General features: G+C 38.3%; 1 pseudogene; it reads right to left on the bottom strand.

Moving 5' to 3' along the window:
- Positions 1-12,055: 12,055 nt before the first annotated feature.
- On the bottom strand, positions 12,056-13,055 carry LOC150008582 (small ribosomal subunit protein eS17 pseudogene; annotated as a pseudogene).
- Between the last annotated feature and the right edge of the window lie 1,950 nt (positions 13,056-15,005).

Here is a 15,005-nt window from a genome sequence, read left to right as displayed (position 1 = left end):
CAAGAACCAGATCTTCCTGATAACACAGTCACTGAAACGTTCCCACCCTACCGCAGCTGGAAAGGTCCTCCAGCCAGAACATTTGATTAGAACCAAATTAAGAAAACGCAAACAGTCTGCTGGCCCAGGGGTCCTCTCATCTACATGGGTGGGTTTCCACATAGTGGGGACTCTAAGCCTCTCCACCGAGTGATTCATGGACCCTCAGAAGGAAACCACCCAAATGCCAGCACATGTGTCTCCCTCATAACAGGAGCCTGAGACATACGATGCATTCCTGTGTGCCCATGGTGATCAAGGCTTACCGCTCTGCATTGAGCTCCCTACATGTCAACTCTTGCAACCCTGAGATAGGTATTAATACCAATTAGTATTCTAATGTTGATTTTAGTGGGGAGGAGACCAAAGCACTGAAAGGTTCATCAAGATAACCACTGACATTCGGGGCAAGTTGAAAATAGGGGTTTCCAAGCCAGGGCTGTCTGATTCTCATTAATATTAATGATACTAGCCAACATGTATCACACATTTATTACCTGCCAAGCTTTGTGTCTTTTCTTTATTTTTATATATATAAAAATAATAAATTTATATTGGCTATAATTGACACATGACATTGCGTAACTTTAAGGTGTACTTGCTGATTTGATACATTTATATATTGTAATATGATTACCACCACAGTGTCAGCTAGTACCTCTGTCACCCCACCTAATTATATGTTCTCTTTTGTGGTGGGAACAATTAAGATCTGGCCTTTTAGCAGCTTAGAAGTTTATAATGCAGTTTTGTTGTCTAAAATCACTATGCTGTGCATTAGATCTCCAGGGCTTACTGGTTGTGATTCTGTACCCTCAACATCTCCCCAACTCCCCCCGTCTCCAAGCTCTGGTATAAGTACTCCACATGTGCCCACCTGCCACCATCCCGCAAGGTAACGTTGCAGTTCTCATTTTCCTCCTTTTACTTAGGAGTGAACTGAAGTGCAAATAGATTAAATAGCTTGTCAATGTCACAGTATTACCTGGCATGGCTGGGTTTGAACCTAGATGAGTGGTCTAGGTGCTTCACCCAGGGAGTCTGAGGTCTTCCTATTCTTCTTGACCTGCATTGGCCTTCTCAGGCTGCTGGGAGAGGTACCGGTTAGCTGCAATGCAGGACACAGGGTGTGTGGATAAAGGAAGTGTATCAGGAATGACTACTGAAGTATTTGGGGTCCTAACAGAGATGTATGAAACCATGAGGATGCCTCAGTAGAATGTACAGGTGTAGAAGCAGGCCTTGCTTAGAGGGAGGACATTTAACAGTGGAGCAGACAGAATTTTTACTGATGTGAGGAAATGTTTAGCTCGTGGTGTTTAGTGAGAAAAGAAAGCTAAAAGGCTATCTACAGTATGATCCCAATAATATGGAAAGATGCATAAAATGATGAAATAAACAGGTTTTTTTTTTTTAAAAATGGATTTAAAAAATTTAATTCCAGCAACAATAAAAAAAAAAATCTTTGCACTCTGGTGCATTCTTCCTAATTCAGGGTAGTTCAATAAGGATTTCTGAACATGTACAGTCCAGTGGCTAAATGACACAGGCATCTCAGCCTTGCCCTGAGACGTCTGCATCCCAGCACAACTGGCTGGGCTGTGAAGTCTTGTCTCCACCCCCTGCCCCGGGAAAGCAGCCCCAACCCAGCCTGGCTGAACACATTTTGAAGTAGGCGGTTTATATTGTGCACTTCCTGCCATCTCCTTTCTGCAGCCTGCTCCTATCACCCAGACAAGCAGTGGGCATAGAGACAAAAAGTATACCTCTCCCTGTTACTGAACATAAAATGTTCCTTAAAGCCAAACAACTTCATTGCTAATTATTAACTAACAACCTTGAACATAATTATCCATTTCCATGTTTTCTTTATAAAAACTAAATCAGTGTTATATATGTACAAAGAAAAAAGACTTACCACTTTTCAGTCTAAATTCTTCTTCTTCTTCTTTTCTTCTTCTTTTTCTTCTTCTTCTTGTTCTTCTTGTTCTTCTCTACTTTTGCAAGATAAACCAGTGGATTTTAATATGGTAAAACATAAATTCATTGATTTGGTTTCAGATTATACATTACCACTAACCTCTTAAAAAGTACCATTTGTTGAGTTTGGGTGTTGTATGAAAGAAGACTATCCACAATTTTGTACAAAGGTTGTTAAAATCTACTTCTTTTTCCAACTACTTATCTATGAAAGGATGGATTTCTTTCATATACTCAGCCAAACAACATTGCAGCTGCTTGAATACAGAAGAAAATACGAGCATCCAACTCTCTTCTAAATCATACATAAGGAAATTTGCAAAAATATAAAACAATGTCAATCTTCTCACTAATTATTTTTTAAAAATCCTCACCCAAGGACATTTTCATTTGCTTTTTTAGAGAGAGAGAGGAAGGGACAGAAGGAAACATCAATGAGAGGGAAGTGTCGGTTGGCTACCTTTGTATGCACCCAGACTGGGGGATACACGCCCTGACCGGGCATCACACATGTCCAGACCAGGGACTGCATGTGCCCATGCTCACACCAGGAATGAACCTGGAACCCAGGTATGTGCCTTGACTGGGAATCAAACATGCAAGCCCTCAGTTGCAGGGAGATACTCCAACCACTGAGCCACACCCACCATGGCTCACTAATTATTTTTTGGTTTAGAAAAACATGCTTTTTTAATTGAGATAAAATTCACGTAACATAAAATTTACCATTTTAACTATAGTCTACAATTCCATGGCTTCCAGTGCATTCGCAAGGTTGCACAACCATCACTACTAATTTTGGAACATTTTCATCACCCTTCAAAGAAACCCCATACCCATTAGCAGTCACGCACCAGTTCCCCTCCTCCAGCCCCTGGTGACCACTAATTGCTTTCTGTCCCTATAGATTTACCTTTTCTAAACATCCCATATAAAAAGACCCAATAATATGTGACTTTCAGTGTCTGGCTTCTTTCACTTTGCATGCAAATGTTTTCAACATCTATCTGTATTGTAGCATGTATCAGTACTTCATTCTTTTTAGGGGGCTTAATAGTATTCTGTTGAATGCATATACCACATTTGGCTGGACATTTTGTTTGTTTCCACTTTTTGATTCATGAAAATAGCTGCTATAAACATTCATGCACAAGTTTTTTGTAGCACACCTGTTTTCAGTTCTCTTGGGTGTATACATAGGAGCAGAATTGTTTGGTCATGTTTTAACCATATGTTTAACTTGTTGAGAAGCTGCCAGACTATTTTCTGAAGGAACTGTATCATTTTACATTTCCACCAGCAGTGTATGAGGGTTCCAGTTTCTCCACATGCTCGCCAACACTTGTTATCTTCCCTTCTGTTTTTTATTATAGTCATCTTAGTTGGTGTGGAGTGGTATCTCATTATGTTTTTGATTTGCATTTTCCTAATGACTAATGATGTTGAGCATCTTTTAATATGCTTATTGGTCATTTGTATAACTTCTTTGGAAAATGTCTCTTTAAATTCTTTGCCCATTTTTAATTGGGTTGTTTGTCTTTTTATTATTGAGTAATAAGAACTCTTCATATGTTCTGAATACTGGACTCCCATCAGATATAGCTTGCAAACATTTTTTCCTGTTCTATAGGCCATCTTTTTTACTTTCTTGGTGTCCTTTGATACACCAAAGTTTTTATTTTTGATCAAGTGTAATTTTTTCTTTTGTTTCTTTTGGGCGCCACAGCTAAGAATCCATTGCCAAATCCAAGCTTATAAAATTCATTCCCATGTTTTCTTCTAAGAGTTTTATAGTTTTAGCTCTTACATTTCTGTCTTGAAACTATTTTGAACTCATTGTTCTATGTGGTGTGAGGTAAGTGTCCAACTTACCCTTCCATTGGTCATGAGATATTGACTGAGGAGGGTCAGAGAACTTCCCACTCTGCAAATTATATCATCATGAGTTTATCTCAATGGGGGATATATTCTAACATAAATTCTCTCAAGATATAAACAAAACTAAACCTGAAAATAAATCTTTTAAAAAATTTCCTTATTGTCCAACTGCCATATAGATTGTTTGGATAGGTTGCTTTGTTAGAAAAAATGGCCGACAATTAAATCATGGTCCTGCCTAAGGCTTGGACAATAAACCTTGAGATAAGAAACCAACGTTTGGTTCTCTCATTCCACCACCACCTGAAATGGCCTGTGATAATAACTGAACCATCACAGCTGCAGTTTGTGCTTTGTAAAATGCTATAACTATTGCTAATAATTTCCATTGAGATTTGTAAAATTAAGGGTTTAAAAAATATACAACTGTAAAGTCATTAAAATTCAACTTACGTATGTGAACAACTATTACTAAATGGCTTTATTTTGCAATGTAGAGAAATTAATACATTTTCTCAAGGTGATTTCAAGCTAGCTCCTTGAAGAACACAGTAAATGCACAAACAGTTTCTAACATTAAAATGTTAGCAGGTTGCTGGCATTGCTACCTTCAGGCATTGGCAAATTTCCTTTGCTTAAAATGTCATGAACTTGGAAGCTTTGGGAAGTGTTCTGGGCTGCGAGAAAGAGAAGCTATGCTTCTGGACCACTGCCAGTTTCAGACAAAGGATAGGAAAGATTTAACAATTTGTTTTATAAGTTTGAAATGTTTCTCTTGAATTCCTTATGTGTTATCAGTAGACATGGTAGTTGCTTTTTCTTTTGAGGTCTCTGAGGTTCAAATGCACGTTAAAGAATTGTTTAGTTTTGAACATGCATATCAGATTGTCTTTCATCCTATGCTGAAGTGTCTGCTTTCTATCCGGTTAAAGGAAGTTCAGGTTTCTAAGGGAACTTTGCACTGACAGGATCCTACATTAGAAGTCACAGAGATGGGTTCTGATGTTAGCTCTATTTTTAGGATATGATTATCGATTATTTCTCCCATGTTAATTTTGATCCCATCAGCAATCAATAAATGCACTAAGAGTTGCACTGAACCCTTATTTTGACTTGAAGATCAATAATTCCATTAGGATTTGAGGGCCTTATCTGGTTTACAAAGTAATGAAGATTTCCAAAGTAGTATTTTATATAACTGCTAAAGAATAACTCAGAAGTAGGTAAAATTTCCTTTTATTTGTTATTAAGCTGTTGAAGTAGCTAATAAGGTGAGGCCTATCAGGAATACTGATTCAGATCACTGGTACATTTCACATCGTCCTCATAGTAAGTGACAATGATATTTGATTCAACCCAACTTGGATAAACTTCTAAAGACAGTCTCCCAGCCTCCATCAGCACCTGGATCATGAAGTCCTTCCCATAGCCTGTTCAAACTGACATTTTTCATTTGGCTGGAAAGAATTCAGTATGCCCAGATTTATCAGCACTATTTAATGTTGGTGTAGTTTGAGTGCTTGAGATAGAAGTTGGCATCTTCTGTTTTCTGAAGGCCTGTCCTTGGCTTGGATACCAAGGAATGAATAACTGGGCCCAACTCCACAATCTGGTGGCAAAAGGCAGGTTTTGACACCAGTCTTTATAGTTTCCAGGAGGGAAGCTCCAGTTTTGCATACCTGTGGCCTACAGCCCTTTCCACTCACATGAGGGATAGTCACGTTCACCATGCCCCAACAGGAATCTGGCCACTTGTCCCATGTTTGTTCCCTCTGTGGCTGGCACAACATGCTATGTGTTACCCAGCCTAGAAACTTGGGGCCACCTTGACCTCCTTTCCTTCACTGAGCACCCAGTTGCTGCTGCAAGCCCACCACCACCAGCAATGTAGGTCCTCATCCCCACTCTCCTGGAAGACCAATCTGTCCGTTCCTGGTCTTGGTCTCGTCCAATCCATCTCCTTACATAGCAGCCAGAGCAATCTGTCTAAAATAAGATCTGATCATTCCTGAAATTTAAAACCTTCAAATGGCTTCCTGGGGACCTCAGGTGGAACTTCACTGGACCTTTGGGGGTCCCACTAATATCTATCCTCTCCCCCAGTCTATTCCTTCTCACCTCTCACTTTTCCTTTTCATATGTTCCACAATGTGCTCTCTGGTGTTTTCAGGGCCTTTGTGCATGCAATCTTCTTCATTTGGAGTGAACTGTATTCTACCTGTGCCTTGTAAAACAATGTCACAACTCCCAGAGAACCTTCTCTAATATCATCTCCTTCCACTGCTTGTTTCCAGTGCTGATGGGCCCTGGTGGCACCTGCTCTTATCTTTAGCCCAGTGCTTTTACCTAAATCCTCCTCGTTCATCCTCAAAGCCTGGGTGCCAGTAGAGGACTGGGACAGGCAAACTTTATGTCCCTAAGCTTAGTATGGTGCTCAGCATCTTGTGTTAGATGAATACAATTATTACAGCTACTTATTTAATTCTGGTTCCACTGGCAATCAAAATATACATTGATCTTCATTGAACTACATCCATTCCCTAGAGTTTAGGCTCTTTGACTATGGCATCCATGTTTAATCATATTTGTATTCCTCTTACACACAGCAAATGTTTATCAGAATTATTCCTGGTTGTTGATAGCACACCCATTTCTCCTATCATGGTTTTGTTTTTTTTTTAATTGAGATATATTTCACATGCCATGAAATTCACTCATCTTAAGTATATAGTTCAGTGGTTTTCAGTATATTAAGAGTTAAATAACCATCACCACAATCTAATTTTAGAACATTTCTGTCACTTCCAAAAGGAAATCATACCCATTATCAGTCACTCCTCACTTCCTTCACCCCCAACCTCCACACCAGCCCAAGGCAACTGATGATCTATTTTCTGTCTCTATAGATTTGTATATTTTAAACATTTTTATAAATGGAATTGTACATACAATATAGTTTTTTGTTATTGGCTTCTTTCACTTAGCGTAACATTTTCAATGTGCATCATGTTGCAGCATGAATCAGTACTCAATTTTTATGGCTTTTCAGTCATTAAATGAATGTATATCAATAGTAAAACAAATGTTTTTACTACTTTTTGCTTGTTCATTCATCAGTTGATAGATATTTGGGGTTTCACTTTTGGACCATTTTGAAGAATACTGCTTAAACATTTGTGTTTAGGTTTTTGTGTTTTTATTTCTTTTCAAGCATATATCAAGAGAGGAATTTGGGGGGCATGTGGTAACTGTTTCACCTTTTGAGAAAATATTAAACTTTCTCAAAGTTGCTGCACCATTTACAATCCTGTAAGCAATGTATGAGGGTTTCAGTTTCTTCACATCCTTATCAACACTTGTTATTTTCTGCTTTCTTTATTTTTTCATACTGTCATGTGTAGTGTCGTTTTCATTTGCATTTCCCTGCTAACTCATGATGTTGAGCATTTTTTCAGGTGCTTATTGACCATTTGTATAATTCTTTGGAAAACATCTATTCAGATTCTTTGCCCATTTTTTAATTGGGTTGCCTTTTTATTATTGCCTTATAAGAATTCCATGTTTTGCAAATATTTAAATCCATTGTATGATTTTTCCTTTCCCACTTTATTAATGGTGTTCCCTTGTCACACAGACTTTTTTAGTACTTATGAAATACAGTGCATGCGATTTTTTGTTTGTTTGTTTTTTTGTTACTTGTGATTTTGGTGTCATATCTAAGAAATTATTGTCTAACCCAAGGTCTTGAAGATTTAGTCTTATGTGTTCTTCTAGGAATTTTATACTTTTATCTCTTACATTTATGTCTATGACCCATTTTGAGCTAATAATTTTTTTTGCATGGTGTGAGGTAGGGGTTCATATTAATTCTTATGCATGTGCATGTCCACTTGTCCCAGCACCATTTGTTGAAAGGACTATTCTTTCTGTATTGAAATGTCTTGGTGCCCTTGTTGAATATCTATTGACTATAAATGTGAGAGTGTATTTTTGGACTTTCAATTCTATTCCATTGATCTATATGTCTATTCTTATGTCAGTACTTCATTGTTTTGATTTTTTTTTTAAGTATAGGAAAACTATGTAATTGGCAAATTGGGAAGAGCGGTCTTTTTGAACTGGGAGGGAAAAAAATCTTTTTGCAGGAATATGGATGCCAAGGGGAGAGAATAAATACTTATTAAGTACCTATAATATGTTAGGCATTATGGTAGAGATCTTCCCACACATTGTAATAACAATCATATAAGAATCATAATCACCCCATGTGATAAGTAGTATTATTCTCATTTAAAGGACCCCCCCCAAAAAAAAAAAACCACTAAAGTTTGGAGAGGTTAAGGGATTTGCCTAAAATTATTTAGTAACTAATGGTGGCAGAAGTAGAATTTGTACACAGTCTCCAGGAATTCAAAGCCCATTTCTTTCTTACCATACACCTACTAAACAAAAACTATATCTGAAGGTAGTGAAGGGTCATGAATTCATTAATATGAAACATTTTTTTTTCATGACACTCTAGAAAATTTAAAAGGCACTTATATAATTATTTTTTATATAATTACTTTTAAGACAGTTGTCTACCAGGAAAATTTGACAGAATATTTAAAGAAATCACTTTTCAGATCTAAACATTAGTCTTATGGTTTATTTTAATTTCATGACTTATATTACTCTCATCTACATGATATCAAAAGTGACTAAACATTATTTTGTAAGATTAGTATAGCACAATGCCATTCTGTTGAAAGAAAAGCTAGAACTGATCTTAATTGTGTAGATTGTCCTTGTCCTTAGTTCTTGTTTTCATTGAACACCTTCCCAAGGTTGTTCTGACATGAGCACAGGTGCTGGTTGTCAAATGGGTTCTATGTAAAATAATAAAAGATTTAGAATTGAGAAAGATTTGTGAGGTCAATGAAGAAATGGCCTTTTAAAAAATAATTTGCTTAAGAGAAGACTCCTTTATTTTTATTTTTTCTTTTCTTAATTGAGGGCACAGAGAATATCCTCTGGGTCCCAGAGTCTATGTGGAAGTTAAATTCAGATAATGCAATTTCAGCCATGGTCAAAACACAGTCTAGACAATTCTATCATCTCTCATTAACTTTTTACCCTCTCTGCTCTATAGGGCAAGAGTTTACTGCTTCCTCTCAATGAAGATGCTGCACCTAGAAGTTTAGAGTGTCCAGTGTTTCTTATGTAAGAATTTCCATGATTCAATTTCTCTTAGAAGTTAGTGCCAGGAAAAAGTTTGCCTGACTTGAGGAACAACTATGATTCTTTTACCAGATCGTAAGAACTATATTATTCATTGTATGTCCTTCTTACCTTGGCTCTGGAAAGCCCAGAGCTAAATTTAATGCTCAGCTCTGGTAAACTAGGACCCTGGTAAGAGGATCTCTTACCTTCTTTTGTTATTTTAAATAACAAGTCATCCCAGGACCATTTGGAAGTAGGCAGAATAACTAATAATATTCAATATTTTTATTATTAATAGTAAATAATATACCTTCTAATTCTAGCATGATGTGTAAATAGGCTGCCAAGAATTGTTTTATAGATATACGAGGTCTATCCAGAAAAATTCGACCCATTGTTAATATAATGAGAACAGTTTGCACGATATTGATATAACCTGGCAGCCAAGGAGAGTGGACTGGAACGTGCCTGCATGAACAATGATGACTTCACTGTACTAGTCAGTGGGGTGGTAGATGCCATTATGTGAACATGTGTACTGTGTGGCTGTTGCATTAAAAATGACTGAGTAGAGCAACAAATCTGATCAAGTTTTGTATTAAGCTTGCACATTCCTCTATGGAAACTATTCAGATAATCCAGAAGGCCACAGCTATGGGCAACTGGTGATTGGCAGCTTCATAATGACAACACACCCACTCATACGGCACATCTCTTGCAGAATTTTTTTGGTGGAACAGCAAATCACCCAGGTGACTCAGCGCCCCTTCAGCCCAGATTTGGTGCCCTGAGACTTCTGGCTTTCCCCAAAACTATAATCACCTTTGAAAGGGAAAATATTTCAGACCATTGATGAGATTCAGGAAAATACAACAGGGCATCTGATGGTGATTGGGCGAACTGAGTGAGGTCCCAAGGTGCCTACTTTGAAGGGGACTGAGGCATCCTTGTCCTACCTACAATGTTTTTTGTTTCTTGAATCTTCATTAATAAATATCTGTATTTTTAATATTACATGACTGGATCCCTTCTGCACAGACCTCATACATGCTTCTGCTTCTTGTTTCCAGGAAGAGGATTAGCAGAGAAAGTAAAAGAAAATAGTTCCTTACAGGCAAGATTTTCAGATTGGAGATTAGATATTTTTAGTCTGGGTCAGATTAGGAAAAAGCATCCTCTTCAAAATGGGGAATAAAAAGCAATAGTTTTCTCAAATTCTCATCTTAGCATTGTTATTGAATCATGATGAGTGTTTTCCAAATTTTATTGTAAGTACTAATGGGAGTAATAGTAAAAGAACCTTAACTCTTAGAGGTTTTCAGAGAAACACATAATTTATAATATAATAGAAAAGATAAAGCTCCTGAAAGCACAAGTCAGGGACCAGATGCACAGCACCGTTGTTATAAAGGGCTAAGGCATACTTTCTCCAGGTGGTTTTATGCCTGTAATGAGCACTGTTAAGACAGTTAATCCCCAAGCTTCTTTGTATTTTGTACCTCTTCTGAGAAAGTTTTGTAATCCAGGAAAATGTCTGCAGGTGAAGATTTGGAGTGAATAAAGATCCAGTGAATTGAATCTGCCAGTTATATGTTACGAGCAGCTAAGAATGTTGCAGAATTTGCATGCAACTTAGAAAGATATATTGCAGTAAAACACTCTTACTGAATGGAAATTTCCACCTCACTTCAGAGGTAAGCTCATTTGGATGAGGGCCAGACGTATTTGTTTATGGTAGTGGTGGCATAATAGGAGGAAATGAACAGAGCACCTTCTTGGGTTGAGTTTACCAGTCACATGGAGTCTAGTTGTAGAGGCAGGAAAGCAGACTACTTTAGAAGTTAGTGGCAAATTAAAACTATCACTTCATTTATAGAAGAAAGGAAGAGCAAGAGGTAGAGACTGTGGCTGGAAGATCAAAGTGGCCGACACCCCTCAGTTTTTACCAGGAGAGAGCAAATGCCCAACGTTCTGAGTGCTTATTTCTCCTACGACTTTGTCACGCTGCATTTTGAGGGCCGCAGTTCTCCTTGGCTCTATTGTCGATGTTGTCCTTAATAGGTGTGAGAGGAGAAAGGGAGTCTTTTCTGTCATTGAGATTTTCTTTATCAGGAGCTCATGACCCTTCATATATGACTTGGTCCCACTGCTCTCCCATTATGTGGTCACTGAAAAATCCTATTGTGATATCTGTTCTCAGTTGCAGACATTTATCAGATCCTCATTTATCAGATAGCCTAGCACTTTGGTAATGGGATTTCAGTAAAAACAGAGAAATTTCTTTTGTACTTACAGGCTTCATTTTTATCATTGACTTAAAAGCTGCCAGGTGGAAGCAGAAACTGAAACATGACATTACTGTCTATTAGAGATTTTAGCCAGGCCATTTCTGTGACCCAGAAGATGGCTTCTGTCCCATGTAGATCAGAATACTGATTTTAATAGGCAGGGTTCTTTATAATCAGGAGAGCCCTTCAAGTTTTTGTGCTCAAAATGTCCATTTCTCAACCCATATTTGTCAAAGAAAAAGCAGTCTTATAATTTTAGATGGCTTCTTTATACAATTAGGTTCATGGAATAAAAAAGCAAAATGATAATTTTAAGAGATTGATTTTTCACAGGACCAAGTTGGTGAATTGCAATTTTGCTACTTTCTCTGAAGAGAGTCTTAGTTTAAATCATGTAATTTTTATATGATTTTTTAAAAGACATTGATTTCCAAATTTGTGTCTAGCACTGAAATTCTCTCATCACTGTATAAGGAAATATCTCTCAAAAATGGGGGTGGTAGTAGTAGATTTGAGAGTTAGGTTTTTGTGAAAACGAATAAGCAAATTTAATCTTCAGTATGCTGACAGTCATGAAAATATATCAAATGTGTCTGTTATAAATACATATTTTATTGTATTTAAATTCCAAGCACATTCATACACAGAATAGGATACAAAGTGTTCACACATGAAAACTGTGTAGCCCTGTTAATGTAAGTTACACCAGGTAGGGCATAATGCTCAGAGGACTGAATGATCTGCATGGACAGGTAAATCCAGAATCACATTTTAGCCAGGCCCAGGGTAATTTTACCTTATGACCTATCATAATTATTTTCTTACAAGGCCTCCTTGTCATTTGACCAAACTTGGCAGGCTCCCTTTAATTTATCCTTCACTTAGACCTCACAGTATGTGTTTCTTGAAAATGTGGCTGAAGCAGCATTCACAATATCCCACGGTTCTTGTTATTACCCTTATTTCCCAGGCCTGCCTTTCCAGGGAACATAGCAGGTACTTTCTTCCTGAACTACACCTTTTAGCCTCTCTCCCCATCTCTATTTTCCCTCCCTTTCCCATCTCTAACTTCTTGCTTCCTACCTAGTAAGTTTAAGTTATCTATTCTTCGGATCCAAATGCTCCTATCTGGGGATACTTGCTTTGACTTTAGCCCAAATAGCAACAAATATGGTTGTGAGAAAAATCTTTCTTCCTTCCTTGCTTCCTTCCTTTCTTCCTTCCTTCCTTCCATGGTTTATTGATATTACAGTGCAGTAGAAAGATTCAAACAGTTCCACGTGGCATTTTGAAATTCATCCCAACCGTAGGCTGAGTGACCTGCAGGTTGGACAGACTGCTATAGTCCACGAGCTTTAGCATTTCCTTAGTGTCAGGACCAACTTCAGTGATCTCCTGATCCAGGGCTGAAACCTCAGGAACATGATTGTCTCTGGTCTCTCCTCTTCCTGAAGCTTAATGGAAATACCTCTCACAGGGCATCTCTGAATCTGCCTCATCAGATGTGTACGTAGCCGCCTGGCTTCTTGCCGAGCTTATTTCAGAGCTGCTTGCTAGGGATAATGTGATCTCCTTTTTGAAGTGGAAGTCATCACCCAGGCGCACGTGGTGCCTCTCCATGATGACGCTGGCCACCTTCTTCATGGTCTTGGTATGGACCTAGCCCATCTTGGTGGGTCCCTGGTGAAAGCACCTGAGAAAGCTTTAGTTTTAGATTTCCCAAGTGGTTCTTCCATGAATTCAATAGCACAGGGTATAAATGGGTGTAAATTCCCTAATTTACATGCCCCAGTAGGTATTTACTGTCAGATGTTGTGAAAGATACAAAAACATCAGGCTCAACTCTGGCCCTCAAGGAAATTAGAATGTAGACGAGGCATCAATTCAAGCTGCGTACATGAGAAACATGTACCACCACCAAACAATACAGATCATCTGTAATGCCCTGTTCAAGTATCCACATCCACAAGGGCAGACATTTCTGTATTCTTCTTTGTTCACTGATGCATCACCAGTGCCTGAACTACCCGTGACAGAGTTAAGTGCTCAGCAGATGTATGGAATGAAGTACAGTCTATTTTATGCGCATAGAAGTAAGTACAGTCTGCTCTGTAACCAGCATGTTTCTGTAATGAGAGTATATGTAGCAGATTAGCTCATTCATGACTGACAGGTAGGGAAAGGATATTAATAAATTGAGGTGGTTGTGTTGGTTCACACAGTTGTTCTCAGCACCTCAGATTTTGCACCACCAAGAGCAGCTGCAAGCAAAACACACAGCAGAATGTGAGCTGTGGAGAGCACACGGTACTACGCCTGATGTCCACTCACCCTGTGCTCTTTCTTTCTTGGATTGATTTGGCCATGAGCTCTAACTTGGAAGGGTTTATTGGGGAGGGTAAATTCATCTCTCATTTGTATACTTTGTGCGTATCTTCCTAACTCTGCATCCTCAAACAATCTCCTTCCAATCTCCTTATCAGTTACCTCCATCTTTTTATAAAGGTAAAGTCCTATATTTTTTTATGTAATATTTCTTAGGAACTTAACATGGCTCATAAACTCTTGCTGGTATGTTTTCTTGGAAAGGTTGCTGGGTTTGTGTGTGTGTGTGTGTGTGTGTGTGTGTGTGTGTACTGAGGTCCTACTCTGTGAAGGAAACTTCACTGAGCACCTAGGGGAATACAAAGAAATATAAAACTCAGGTCCTGCTTTCAAATAATTTCAGCCCAGTTGAGGAGGCTGTCACTGTAACTTGTGCATTAGGCCTGTAATAAGTACCTATTTGGATTAGTCTGCTAGGGATGCTGTAACAAAATATCCAGACCAGGTGGCTTAAACAACCGAAATGCATTTTCTCACAGTTCTGGAGGCTGGAAGTCCAAGACCAAGGTGTTGGCAGGCTTGGTTTTTATATCAGGCCTTTTTCCTTGGCTTACAGATAGCCACCTTCTCACTCACATGGTTTCTCCTCTGTGCATGAGTGTGTCCCTGGGGTCTCTCTCTTTTTTTAAAAAATGTTTTAAACTTCTATTTTTAAATTCATATTGAATTTATTGACATTGGTTAATAAAGCTATATAGGTTTCAGGTGTACAATTCTAAAATACATCATCTGTATATGGTATTGTGTGTTCACCACCCCCAGGAACAGTTGCTGTTTTTGTTATTGCTCTGGTTGCAATGTTACATGGATTTTGAGTGGTTTGCTCCTAACCCTATTTTCCCCATAAATCTTGTTATTTCTAGTGTATGATTTCAAAAATGGAAAGAAGGCACACATCCTTTTATAAAAGGGATGTCATCCTACAGACTTCACTTTCAATGAACATAAGCAGGATTTGGCTGTGAGAGAAAATGAAAGAGCATTGGAAGAGAGCATTCCAGTTCTAGCAAAAGTGTCAGAAACTCCCACATGGATACAGTATGGAACCTTCTGGGGGGAGGGGAGGATACCCCGCTGGTGCGAGCACCAGGCTCCCAGGAGCTAGTAGGTGGATGGTTTTGAATAGAAAAGCTTTTAAGAAATTCAGAATATTCTGTATCAAAGAGCTTCTAGGACAGGAAGTGGTCTGCCTGAGCGGAGTTCTAGAACCCTTAACCTGTAGGTTTGTGCAGA

The sequence above is a fragment of the Furipterus horrens genome, unplaced genomic scaffold (assembly GCF_987537825.1).
Source record: "Furipterus horrens unplaced genomic scaffold, mFurHor1.1.pri manual_scaffold_5, whole genome shotgun sequence".
NCBI classification, from domain to species: Eukaryota; Metazoa; Chordata; class Mammalia; order Chiroptera; family Furipteridae; genus Furipterus; species Furipterus horrens.
The sequence above is the reverse complement of the archived record's forward strand: the minus strand, read 5'-3'. Positions and strand labels throughout refer to the sequence as shown.